The following is an 11,482-nucleotide window of genomic DNA, read 5'->3' on the forward strand; positions in this document are numbered from 1 at the left end:
TGGGTTTGCGTCAGCGGCCGGTGTCATTTACTCGTCGTGCCGACCGGAGGGAGGCCACTCCCCGCCGCAGCTGAACAGTCATCCCGGCCTAGTGGAGGTCTGCGCAGGGGGGGTCTTCCTTGAAATGTTACCCGGCTTTTGAGCTCTCCTGTCCGGCGTGGGTTTGCGTCAGCGGCCGGTGTCATTTACTCGTCGTGCCGACCGGAGGGAGGCCACTCCCCGCCACAGCTGAACAGTCATCCCGGCCTAGTGGAGGTCTGCGCAGGGGGGGTCTTCCTTGAAATGTTACCCGGCTTTTGAGCTCTCCTGTCCGGCGTGGGTTTGCGTCAGCGGCCGGTGTCATTTACTCGTCGTGCCGACCGGAGGGAGGCCACTCCCCGCCACAGCTGAACAGTCATCCCGGCCTAGTGGAGGTCTGCGCAGGGGGGGTCTTCCTTGAAATGTTACCCGGCTTTTGAGCTCTCCTGTCCGGCGTGGGTTTGCGTCAGCGGCCGGTGTCATTTACTCGTCGTGCCGACCGGAGGGAGGCCACTCCCCGCCACAGCTGAACAGTCATCCCGGCCTAGTGGAGGTCTGCGCAGGGGGGGTCTTCCTTGAAATGTTACCCGGCTTTTGAGCTCTCCTGTCCGGCGTGGGTTTGCGTCAGCGGCCGGTGTCATTTACTCGTCGTGCCGACCGGAGGGAGGCCACTCCCCGCCACAGCTGAACAGTCATCCCGGCCTAGTGGAGGTCTGCGCAGGGGGGGTCTTCCTTGAAATGTTACCCGGCTTTTGAGCTCTCCTGTCCGGCGTGGGTTTGCGTCAGCGGCCGGTGTCATTTACTCGTCGTGCCGACCGGAGGGAGGCCACTCCCCGCCACAGCTGAACAGTCATCCCGGCCTAGTGGAGGTCTGCGCAGGGGGGGTCTTCCTTGAAATGTTACCCGGCTTTTGAGCTCTCCTGTCCGGCGTGGGTTTGCGTCAGCGGCCGGTGTCATTTACTCGTCGTGCCGACCGGAGGGAGGCCACTCCCCGCCACAGCTGAACAGTCATCCCGGCCTAGTGGAGGTCTGCGCAGGGGGGGTCTTCCTTGAAATGTTACCCGGCTTTTGAGCTCTCCTGTCCGGCGTGGGTTTGCGTCAGCGGCCGGTGTCATTTACTCGTCGTGCCGACCGGAGGGAGGCCACTCCCCGCCACAGCTGAACAGTCATCCCGGCCTAGTGGAGGTCTGCGCAGGGGGGGTCTTCCTTGAAATGTTACCCGGCTTTTGAGCTCTCCTGTCCGGCGTGGGTTTGCGTCAGCGGCCGGTGTCATTTACTCGTCGTGCCGACCGGAGGGAGGCCACTCCCCGCCACAGCTGAACAGTCATCCCGGCCTAGTGGAGGTCTGCGCAGGGGGGGTCTTCCTTGAAATGTTACCCGGCTTTTGAGCTCTCCTGTCCGGCGTGGGTTTGCGTCAGCGGCCGGTGTCATTTACTCGTCGTGCCGACCGGAGGGAGGCCACTCCCCGCCACAGCTGAACAGTCATCCCGGCCTAGTGGAGGTCTGCGCAGGGGGGGTCTTCCTTGAAATGTTACCCGGCTTTTGAGCTCTCCTGTCCGGCGTGGGTTTGCGTCAGCGGCCGGTGTCATTTACTCGTCGTGTCCACCGGAGGGAGGCCACTCCCCGCCGCAGCTGCAGCGGCAGCTTTGAAACGTCATCCCGGCCCCCTGGAACTGTGCGCGGGGGGGGCGATGCGTCCCGTGCGAGGTACCAGGTCGCGCTGCGCCGTCTGCCTGGCCGCTTTGGGCCCGCTGGAAGTCTATTAAAGCTCCGCGATCTCCGCCTCGGTGCTTAAAAAGCGTCCATCCGCTCTCCTGGAGCTTCTTTCGGTCATCTCGTCCGCGTGCACGGCCTGCCGGTGGCACCGGCTGGAGCTCCGCAAAAAGCTCCATTTCTGTTAAAAATGCTTAGCCGCGTCCCTGGAAGCCCAATCGGGCGTAGAAAGTGAGGGGGAAGGCCCCCAAAGCACCGGCTGGAAGTCCCAAAAAAGCTCCATGATTGGTCAATAATGCTTAGCCGCCTCCCTGGAAGCCTAATCGGGCATAAAAAGCTAGGCGGAACGGCCCCAAAGCTCCACACGGAAGTCCCAAAAAAGCTCCATGATTGGTCAATAATGCTTAGCCGCCTCCCTGGAAGCCTAATCGGGCATAAAAAGCTAGGCGGAACGGCCCCAAAGCTCCACACGGAAGTCCCAAAAAAGCTCCATGATTGGTCAATAATGCTTAGCCGCCTCCCTGGAAGCCTAATCGGGCATAAAAAGCTAGGCGGAACGGCCCCAAAGCTCCACACGGAAGTCCCAAAAAAGCTCCATGATTGGTCAATAATGCTTAGCCGCCTCCCTGGAAGCCTAATCGGGCATAAAAAGCTAGGCGGAACGGCCCCAAAGCTCCACACGGAAGTCCCAAAAAAGCTCCATGATTGGTCAATAATGCTTAGCCGCCTCCCTGGAAGCCTAATCGGGCATAAAAAGCTAGGCGGAACGGCCCCAAAGCTCCACACGGAAGTCCCAAAAAAGCTCCATGATTGGTCAATAATGCTTAGCCGCCTCCCTGGAAGCCTAATCGGGCATAAAAAGCTAGGCGGAACGGCCCCAAAGCTCCACACGGAAGTCCCAAAAAAGCTCCATGATTGGTCAATAATGCTTAGCCGCCTCCCTGGAAGCCTAATCGGGCATAAAAAGTTAGGCGGAACGGCCCCAAAGCTCCACACGGAAGTCCCAAAAAAGCTCCATGATTGGTCAATAATGCTTAGCCGCCTCCCTGGAAGCCTAATCGGGCATAAAAAGCTAGGCGGAACGGCCCCAAAGCTCCACACGGAAGTCCCAAAAAAGCTCCATGATTGGTCAATAATGCTTAGCCGCCTCCCTGGAAGCCTAATCGGGCATAAAAAGTTAGGCGGAACGGCTCCAAAGCTCCACACGGAAGTCCCAAAAAAGCTCCATGATTGGTCAATAATGCTTAGCCGCCTCCCTGGAAGCCTAATCGGGCATAAAAAGTTAGGCGGAACGGCCCCAAAGCTCCACACGGAAGTCCCAAAAAAGCTCCATGATTGGTCAATAATGCTTAGCCGCCTCCCTGGAAGCCTAATCGGGCATAAAAAGTTAGGCGGAACGGCCCCAAAGCTCCACACGGAAGTCCGAAAAAAGCTCAAAAATTTTCTAAGTGCCAACGGCTCATTCGCCGTAATGTGTCCGCTCCGCGCTGGTTCCCCGGTCGGCCGCGAATAGCGCAAAATCAGCCTCACGGAAGTTCGAAAAAAGCTCAAAAATTTTCTAAGTGCCAACGGCTCATTCGCCGTAATGTGTCCGCTCCGCGCTGGTTCCCCGGTCGGCCGCGAATAGCGCAAAATCAGCCTCACGGAAGTTCGAAAAAAGCTCAAAAATTTTCTAAGTGCCAACGGCTCATTCGCCGTAATGTGTCCGCTCCGCGCTGGTTCCCCGGTCGGCCGCGAATAGCGCAAAATCAGCCTCACGGAAGTTCGAAAAAAGCTCAAAAATTTTCTAAGTGCCAACGGCTCATTCGCCGTAATGTGTCCGCTCCGCGCTGGTTCCCCGGTCGGCCGCGAATAGCGCAAAAATCAGCCTAAGTGCAGTACCAACCTTGGCGTGTTGGTGCGCCAGAGTACGATGAGTTGGTCCCCCTAGTCACTGTACTCATTACCTTTACCCCCTAATCGCAAAATATAGTCAGAACGTATATGCAGAAGACTATTTTTTTCTTTTTTAAAATTTTCTAAGTGCCAGCGGATGCTGGCACACGAACTGTCCGAGCTACGACGGTTCTCCGGTCGGACAGCGAGGGTGAAAAAGCGGTCCTAAAATCACCGAGGGCTGCCGCACAAGTTGTCCGAGTGGCGACGGTTCCCCGGTCGGCCACGAATGTCGAAAATTCGGCCTCTCCACCACGGAGGTCGGTGAGAATTTCAGAATATTTTCTAAGTGCCAACGGCTCTTGCGCCGTAAAGTGTCCGCTTTGCCTGGTTCCCTCGGTCGGCCACAAATAGCGAAAAATCAGCCTCTCCTTCTGGAGCTCGCCTAAGTGCCAACGGCTCTTGCGCCGTAATGTGTCCGCTTTGTCTGGTTCCCTCGGTCGGCCACAAACGGCGAAAAATCAGCCTCTCCTTCTGGAGCTCGTGCCAACTTTGGCGAATATTTTCTAAGTGCCAACGGCTCTTGCGCCGTAAAGTGTCCGCTTTGCCTGGTTCCCTCGGTCGGCCACAAATAGCGAAAAATCAGCCTCTCCTTCTGGAGCTCGTGCCAACTTTGGCGAATATTTTCTAAGTGCCAACGGCTCTTGCGCCGTAATGTGTCCGCTTTGCCTGGTTCCCTCGGTCGGCCACAAATAGCGAAAAACCAGCCTCTCCTTCTGGAGCTCGCCTAAGTGCCAACGGCTCTTGCGCCGTAATGTGTCCGCTTTGCCTGGTTCCCTCGGTCGGCCACAAACGGCGAAAAATCAGCCTCTCCTTCTGGAGCTCGCCTAAGTGCCAACGGCTCTTGCGCCGTAATGTGTCCGCTTTGCCTGGTTCCCTCGGTCGGCCACAAATAGCGAAAAACCAGCCTCTCCTTCTGGAGCTCGCCTAAGTGCCAACGGCTCTTGCGCCGTAATGTGTCCGCTTTGCCTGGTTCCCTCGGTCGGCCACAAACGGCGAAAAATCAGCCTCTCCTTCTGGAGCTCGCCTAAGTGCCAACGGCTCTTGCGCCGTAATGTGTCCGCTTTGCCTGGTTCCCTCGGTCGGCCACAAATAGCGAAAAAACCAGCCTCTCCTTCTGGAGCTCGCCTAAGTGCCAACGGCTCTTGCGCCGTAATGTGTCCGCTTTGCCTGGTTCCCTCGGTCGGCCACAAACGGCGAAAAATCAGCCTCTCCTTCTGGAGCTCGCCTAAGTGCCAACGGCTCTTGCGCCGTAATGTGTCCGCTTTGCCTGGTTCCCTCGGTCGGCCACAATAGCGAAAAACCAGCCTCTCCTTCTGGAGCTCGCCTAAGTGCCAACGGCTCTTGCGCCGTAATGTGTCCGCTTTGCCTGGTTCCCTCGGTCGGCCACAAACGGCGAAAAATCAGCCTCTCCTTCTGGAGCTCGCCTAAGTGCCAACGGCTCTTGCGCCGTAATGTGTCCGCTTTGCCTGGTTCCCTCGGTCGGCCACAAATAGCGAAAAACCAGCCTCTCCTTCTGGAGCTCGCCTAAGTGCCAACGGCTCTTGCGCCGTAATGTGTCCGCTTTGCCTGGTTCCCTCGGTCGGCCACAAACGGCGAAAAATCAGCCTCTCCTTCTGGAGCTCGCCTAAGTGCCAACGGCTCTTGCGCCGTAATGTGTCCGCTTTGCCTGGTTCCCTCGGTCGGCCACAAATAGCGAAAAACCAGCCTCTCCTTCTGGAGCTCGCCTAAGTGCCAACGGCTCTTGCGCCGTAATGTGTCCGCTTTGCCTGGTTCCCTCGGTCGGCCACAAACGGCGAAAAATCAGCCTCTCCTTCTGGAGCTCGCCTAAGTGCCAACGGCTCTTGCGCCGTAATGTGTCCGCTTTGCCTGGTTCCCTCGGTCGGCCACAAATAGCGAAAAACCAGCCTCTCCTTCTGGAGCTCGCCTAAGTGCCAACGGCTCTTGCGCCGTAATGTGTCCGCTTTGCCTGGTTCCCTCGGTCGGCCACAAACGGCGAAAAATCAGCCTCTCCTTCTGGAGCTCGCCTAAGTGCCAACGGCTCTTGCGCCGTAATGTGTCCGCTTTGCCTGGTTCCCTCGGTCGGCCACAAATAGCGAAAAATCAGCCTCTCCTTCTGGAGCTCGTGCCAACTTTGGCGAATATTTTCTAAGTGCCAACGGCTCTTGCGCCGTAATGTGTCCGCTTTGCCTGGTTCCCTCGGTCGGCCACAAATAGCGAAAAACCAGCCTCTCCTTCTGGAGCTCGCCTAAGTGCCAACGGCTCTTGCGCCGTAATGTGTCCGCTTTGCCTGGTTCCCTCGGTCGGCCACAAATAGCGAAAAATCAGCCTCTCCTTCTGGAGCTCGCCTAAGTGCCAACGGCTCTTGCGCCGTAATGTGTCCGCTTTGTCTGGTTCCCTCGGTCGGCCACAAACGGCGAAAAATCAGCCTCTCCTTCTGGAGCTCGTGCCAACTTTGGCGAATATTTTCTAAGTGCCAACGGCTCTTGCGCCGTAAAGTGTCCGCTTTGCCTGGTTCCCTCGGTCGGCCACAAATAGCGAAAAATCAGCCTCTCCTTCTGGAGCTCGTGCCAACTTTGGCGAATATTTTCTAAGTGCCAACGGCTCTTGCGCCGTAATGTGTCCGCTTTGCCTGGTTCCCTCGGTCGGCCACAAATAGCGAAAAACCAGCCTCTCCTTCTGGAGCTCGCCTAAGTGCCAACGGCTCTTGCGCCGTAATGTGTCCGCTTTGCCTGGTTCCCTCGGTCGGCCACAAACGGCGAAAAACCAGCCTCTCCTTCTGGAGCTCGCCTAAGTGCCAACGGCTCTTGCGCCGTAATGTGTCCGCTTTGCCTGGTTCCCTCGGTCGGCCACAAATAGCGAAAAATCAGCCTCTCCTTCTGGAGCTCGTGCCAACTTTGGCGAATATTTTCTAAGTGCCAACGGCTCTTGCGCCGTAATGTGTCCGCTTTGCCTGGTTCCCTCGGTCGGCCACAAATAGCGAAAAACCAGCCTCTCCTTCTGGAGCTCGCCTAAGTGCCAACGGCTCTTGCGCCGTAATGTGTCCGCTTTGCCTGGTTCCCTCGGTCGGCCACAAATAGCGAAAAACCAGCCTCTCCTTCTGGAGCTCGCCTAAGTGCCAACGGCTCTTGCGCCGTAATGTGTCCGCTTTGCCTGGTTCCCTCGGTCGGCCACAAACGGCGAAAAATCAGCCTCTCCTTCTGGAGCTCGCCTAAGTGCCAACGGCTCTTGCGCCGTAATGTGTCCGCTTTGCCTGGTTCCCTCGGTCGGCCACAAATAGCGAAAAACCAGCCTCTCCTTCTGGAGCTCGCCTAAGTGCCAACGGCTCTTGCGCCGTAATGTGTCCGCTTTGCCTGGTTCCCTCGGTCGGCCACAAACGGCGAAAAATCAGCCTCTCCTTCTGGAGCTCGCCTAAGTGCCAACGGCTCTTGCGCCGTAATGTGTCCGCTTTGCCTGGTTCCCTCGGTCGGCCACAAATAGCGAAAAACCAGCCTCTCCTTCTGGAGCTCGCCTAAGTGCCAACGGCTCTTGCGCCGTAATGTGTCCGCTTTGCCTGGTTCCCTCGGTCGGCCACAAACGGCGAAAAATCAGCCTCTCCTTCTGGAGCTCGCCTAAGTGCCAACGGCTCTTGCGCCGTAATGTGTCCGCTTTGCCTGGTTCCCTCGGTCGGCCACAAATAGCGAAAAACCAGCCTCTCCTTCTGGAGCTCGCCTAAGTGCCAACGGCTCTTGCGCCGTAATGTGTCCGCTTTGCCTGGTTCCCTCGGTCGGCCACAAACGGCGAAAAATCAGCCTCTCCTTCTGGAGCTCGCCTAAGTGCCAACGGCTCTTGCGCCGTAATGTGTCCGCTTTGCCTGGTTCCCTCGGTCGGCCACAAATAGCGAAAAACCAGCCTCTCCTTCTGGAGCTCGCCTAAGTGCCAACGGCTCTTGCGCCGTAATGTGTCCGCTTTGCCTGGTTCCCTCGGTCGGCCACAAACGGCGAAAAATCAGCCTCTCCTTCTGGAGCTCGCCTAAGTGCCAACGGCTCTTGCGCCGTAATGTGTCCGCTTTGCCTGGTTCCCTCGGTCGGCCACAAATAGCGAAAAACCAGCCTCTCCTTCTGGAGCTCGCCTAAGTGCCAACGGCTCTTGCGCCGTAATGTGTCCGCTTTGCCTGGTTCCCTCGGTCGGCCACAAACGGCGAAAAATCAGCCTCTCCTTCTGGAGCTCGCCTAAGTGCCAACGGCTCTTGCGCCGTAATGTGTCCGCTTTGCCTGGTTCCCTCGGTCGGCCACAAATAGCGAAAAACCAGCCTCTCCTTCTGGAGCTCGCCTAAGTGCCAACGGCTCTTGCGCCGTAAAGTGTCCGCTTTGTCTGGTTCCCTCGGTCGGCCACAAACGGCGAAAAATCAGCCTCTCCTTCTGGAGCTCGTGCCAACTTTGGCGAATATTTTCTAAGTGCCAACGGCTCTTGCGCCGTAAAGTGTCCGCTTTGTCTGGTTCCCTCGGTCGGCCACAAATAGCGAAAAATCAGCCTCTCCTTCTGGAGCTCGCGCAAGTGCCAACGGCTCTTGCGCCGTAAAGTGTCCGCTTTGTCTGGTTCCCTCGGTCGGCCACAAATAGCGAAAAATCAGCCTCTCCTTCTGGAGCTCGTGCCAACTTTGGCGAATATTTTCTAAGTGCCAACGGCTCTTGCGCCGTAATGTGTCCGCTTTGTCTGGTTCCCTCGGTCGGCCACAAATAGCGAAAAATCAGCCTCTCCTTCTGGAGCTCGTGCCAACTTTGGCGAATATTTTCTAAGTGCCAACGGCTCTTGCGCCGTAATGTGTCCGCTTTGTCTGGTTCCCTCGGTCGGCCACAAATAGCGAAAAATCAGCCTCTCCTTCTGGAGCTCGTGCCAACTTTGGCGAATATTTTCTAAGTGCCAACGGCTCTTGCGCCGTAAAGTGTCCGCTTTGCCTGGTTCCCTCGGTCGGCCACAAATAGCGAAAAATCAGCCTCTCCTTCTGGAGCTCGCGCCAACTTTGTCAAAAAATTTCTAAGTGCCAACGGCTCTTGCGCCGTAAAGTGTCCGCTTTGCCTGGTTCCCTCGGTCGGCCACAAATAGCGAAAAATCAGCCTCTCCTTCTGGAGCTCGCGCCAACTTTGTCAAAAAATTTCTAAGTGCCAACGGCTCTTGCGCCGTAAAGTGTCCGCTTTGCCTGGTTCCCTCGGTCGGACCACAAATAGCGAAAAATCAGCCTCTCCTTCTGGAGCTCGCGCCAACTTTGTCGAAAAATTTCTAAGTGCCAACGGCTCTTGCGCCGTAAAGTGTCCGCTTTGTCTGGTTCCCTCGGTCGGCCGCAAATAGCGAAAAATCAGCCTCTCGCCCGTCAGGTACCAGGCGTTGGGGTACCAGGGGTAAGTGCAGTACCAGCTTTGGTCTGTTGGTGCGCCAGAGTACGATGAGTTGGTCCCCCTAGTCACTGTACTCATTACCTTTACCCCCAAATCGCAAAATATAGTCAGAACGAGTGTGGGGAACACAAGTTTTGGCCCCGAGAACCAGGCGGCTGGTGTCTCTAGCGATGTGTTCCCCCCCAAAAAGTGTTCACATGCTCGGACAGCGAACCTAGGAGCTACCGCAAAGCACTCTGGAAGTGCAAGAGCGAAAAATTTTCTAAGTACAAAAACTCTCGAAAATTTTCAAAGTGTCACAGTGCTCGAAAATTTTCAAAGTGCTACATGCTTTCCATCCAAGGAAGGAATAGTGGAGGACCGGCCGCCTCCTTAAACACAAGCCGGCGGAACGACGGGGAGGACCGGCCGCCTCCTTAAACACAGGCCGGTGGAACGTTTGGCAGAATTCTTCTCGTGGAGGACCGGCCGCCTCCTTAAACACAAGCCGGCGGAACGACGGGGAGGACCGGCCGCCTCCTTAAACACAGGCCGGTGGAACGTTTGGCAGAATTCTTCTCGTGGAGGACCGGCCGCCTCCTTAAACACAGGCCGGTGGGAACGGTTGGCAGAATTGCGTGACGGCCGCCTGCTCCCGGCGTCCGCACGTGAACGAACACCCCCTCCCGGGGACGGCCGTCTGCTCCCGACCGCCGTCCTTCACCCCCTCACCTTCCGGACCCCCGTCTGCTCCCGGCGGGCCTCCGAGTACCCCCACCTTCTCCCGAACTGACCGACAGGCAATGAGACCCGCCTTGGTAGGGCCCCCACCGGCCCCGGCTCGCGCCGGCGTTGGGTGGACGGTTCCTCCCCACTTGCGGGTCGCTCTCCACGGAGGACCGGTCGCCTCACTAAACATAGGCCGGGCGAAAATCTGCGAATGTTATACATCCAAGGAGGGAGGACCGGCCGCCTCCTTAAACCACCGGCCGGGCGAAAATATGCGAATGTTATACATCCAAGGAGGGAGGACCGGTCGCCTCACTAAACATAGGCCGGGCGAAAATCTGCGAATGTTATACATCCAAGGAGGGAGGACCGGCCGCCTCCTTAAACCACCGGCCGGGCGAAAATCTGCGAATGTTATACATCCAAGAAAGGAAGGAAGGAGGGAACCGGCCGCCTCCTTAAACACAGGCCGGGCGAAAATCTGCGAATCTTATCCATCCAAGGACGGAGGACCGGCCGCCTCCTTAAACACAGGCCGGTAGGAACGGTTGGCAGAATCGCGTGACGGCCGCCTGCTCCCGGCGTCCGCACGTGAACGAACACCCCCTCCCGGGGACGGCCGTCTGCTCCCGGCCGCCGTCCTTCACCCCCCTCAGCTTCCGGACCCCCGTCTGCTCCCGGCGGGCCTCCGAGTACCCTCCCCTTCTCCCGAACTGACCGACTGGCACTCATGACCCGCCTTGGTAGGGCCCCCACCGGCCCCGGCTCGCGCCGGCGTTGGGTGGACGGTTCCTCCCCACTTGCGGGTCGCACTCTAGCGCCTCGGCCGCCGCGAGAGCGTGCGCTACGCGCCGCCCCCGCAGGCCTTGGCGCGACCGAACGGCAGCGAGACCGAGACGCCCCGAATCACCCACCTAGAGGAAATCAACGGAGGCCGAGCGCGCGATCCGATTGCGGCACGCCGCGTGGGTGTCCGCCGGCCGCGCCGGTCTACCGCGAATGCTGTTTCTCAAACCCTTGCCTAACCAGACGGCACCGCGGGATGTGTTGTCGCAACTCTGCTCGACTATCCGAATAGCCTTTCCCGACTACCGCGTTGCGGGAGGCGTCTTTCGTGCCGCCGGTGGCGTATGACCTTCCGCGAGAGGCGTGCGGGCTCGGGGGGGCCGCAACGACCGAGTCTGACTCGGACGGGGCGCAGCTTCCCTCCCGGTCACAGCAATAAGCGCCGAACGCAGCGTTGGTCACCAGCCACCCCGGCGGGTTCGTCGGGAGCGCCGGTACCCTTCCGTAGCTAGTTGCCAGCTGGCCACAGCGGGCCGCACCGACCGAGTCTGACTCGGACGGGGCGCAGCTTCCCGTCTGGGTGACAGCGGCGCTGAGGACGGCGGGGCGGCCGGAACCCCTTCGACCCCCCGGCTCCCACCAGTGTCGATCAAACTCCGCATCCTGGCCGTAGCGCGAGACCGGCGGGCCGCAACGACCGAGTCTGACTCGGACGGGGCGCAGCTTCCCGCTTGGGCCTCGGCGCGCGCGCCTCGCGCGGGCAAGTCGCCGGCACAGCGCCGCGCCCCCGACCCCCGCTTTACGGAAACGAAGCGAGCCTCAGCGGGCCGCAACGACCGAGTCTGACTCGGACGGGGCGCAGCTTCCCGCCTGGGTCATCGCACGTTCCCCCAGCTCGGGCCTGGGAGGCCGACGCCTTTCCCCCGGACCACCGCCGTGCCCGCACG

The sequence above is a fragment of the Syngnathus typhle genome, unplaced genomic scaffold (assembly GCF_033458585.1).
Source record: "Syngnathus typhle isolate RoL2023-S1 ecotype Sweden unplaced genomic scaffold, RoL_Styp_1.0 HiC_scaffold_203, whole genome shotgun sequence".
Taxonomy (NCBI): domain Eukaryota; kingdom Metazoa; phylum Chordata; class Actinopteri; order Syngnathiformes; family Syngnathidae; genus Syngnathus; species Syngnathus typhle.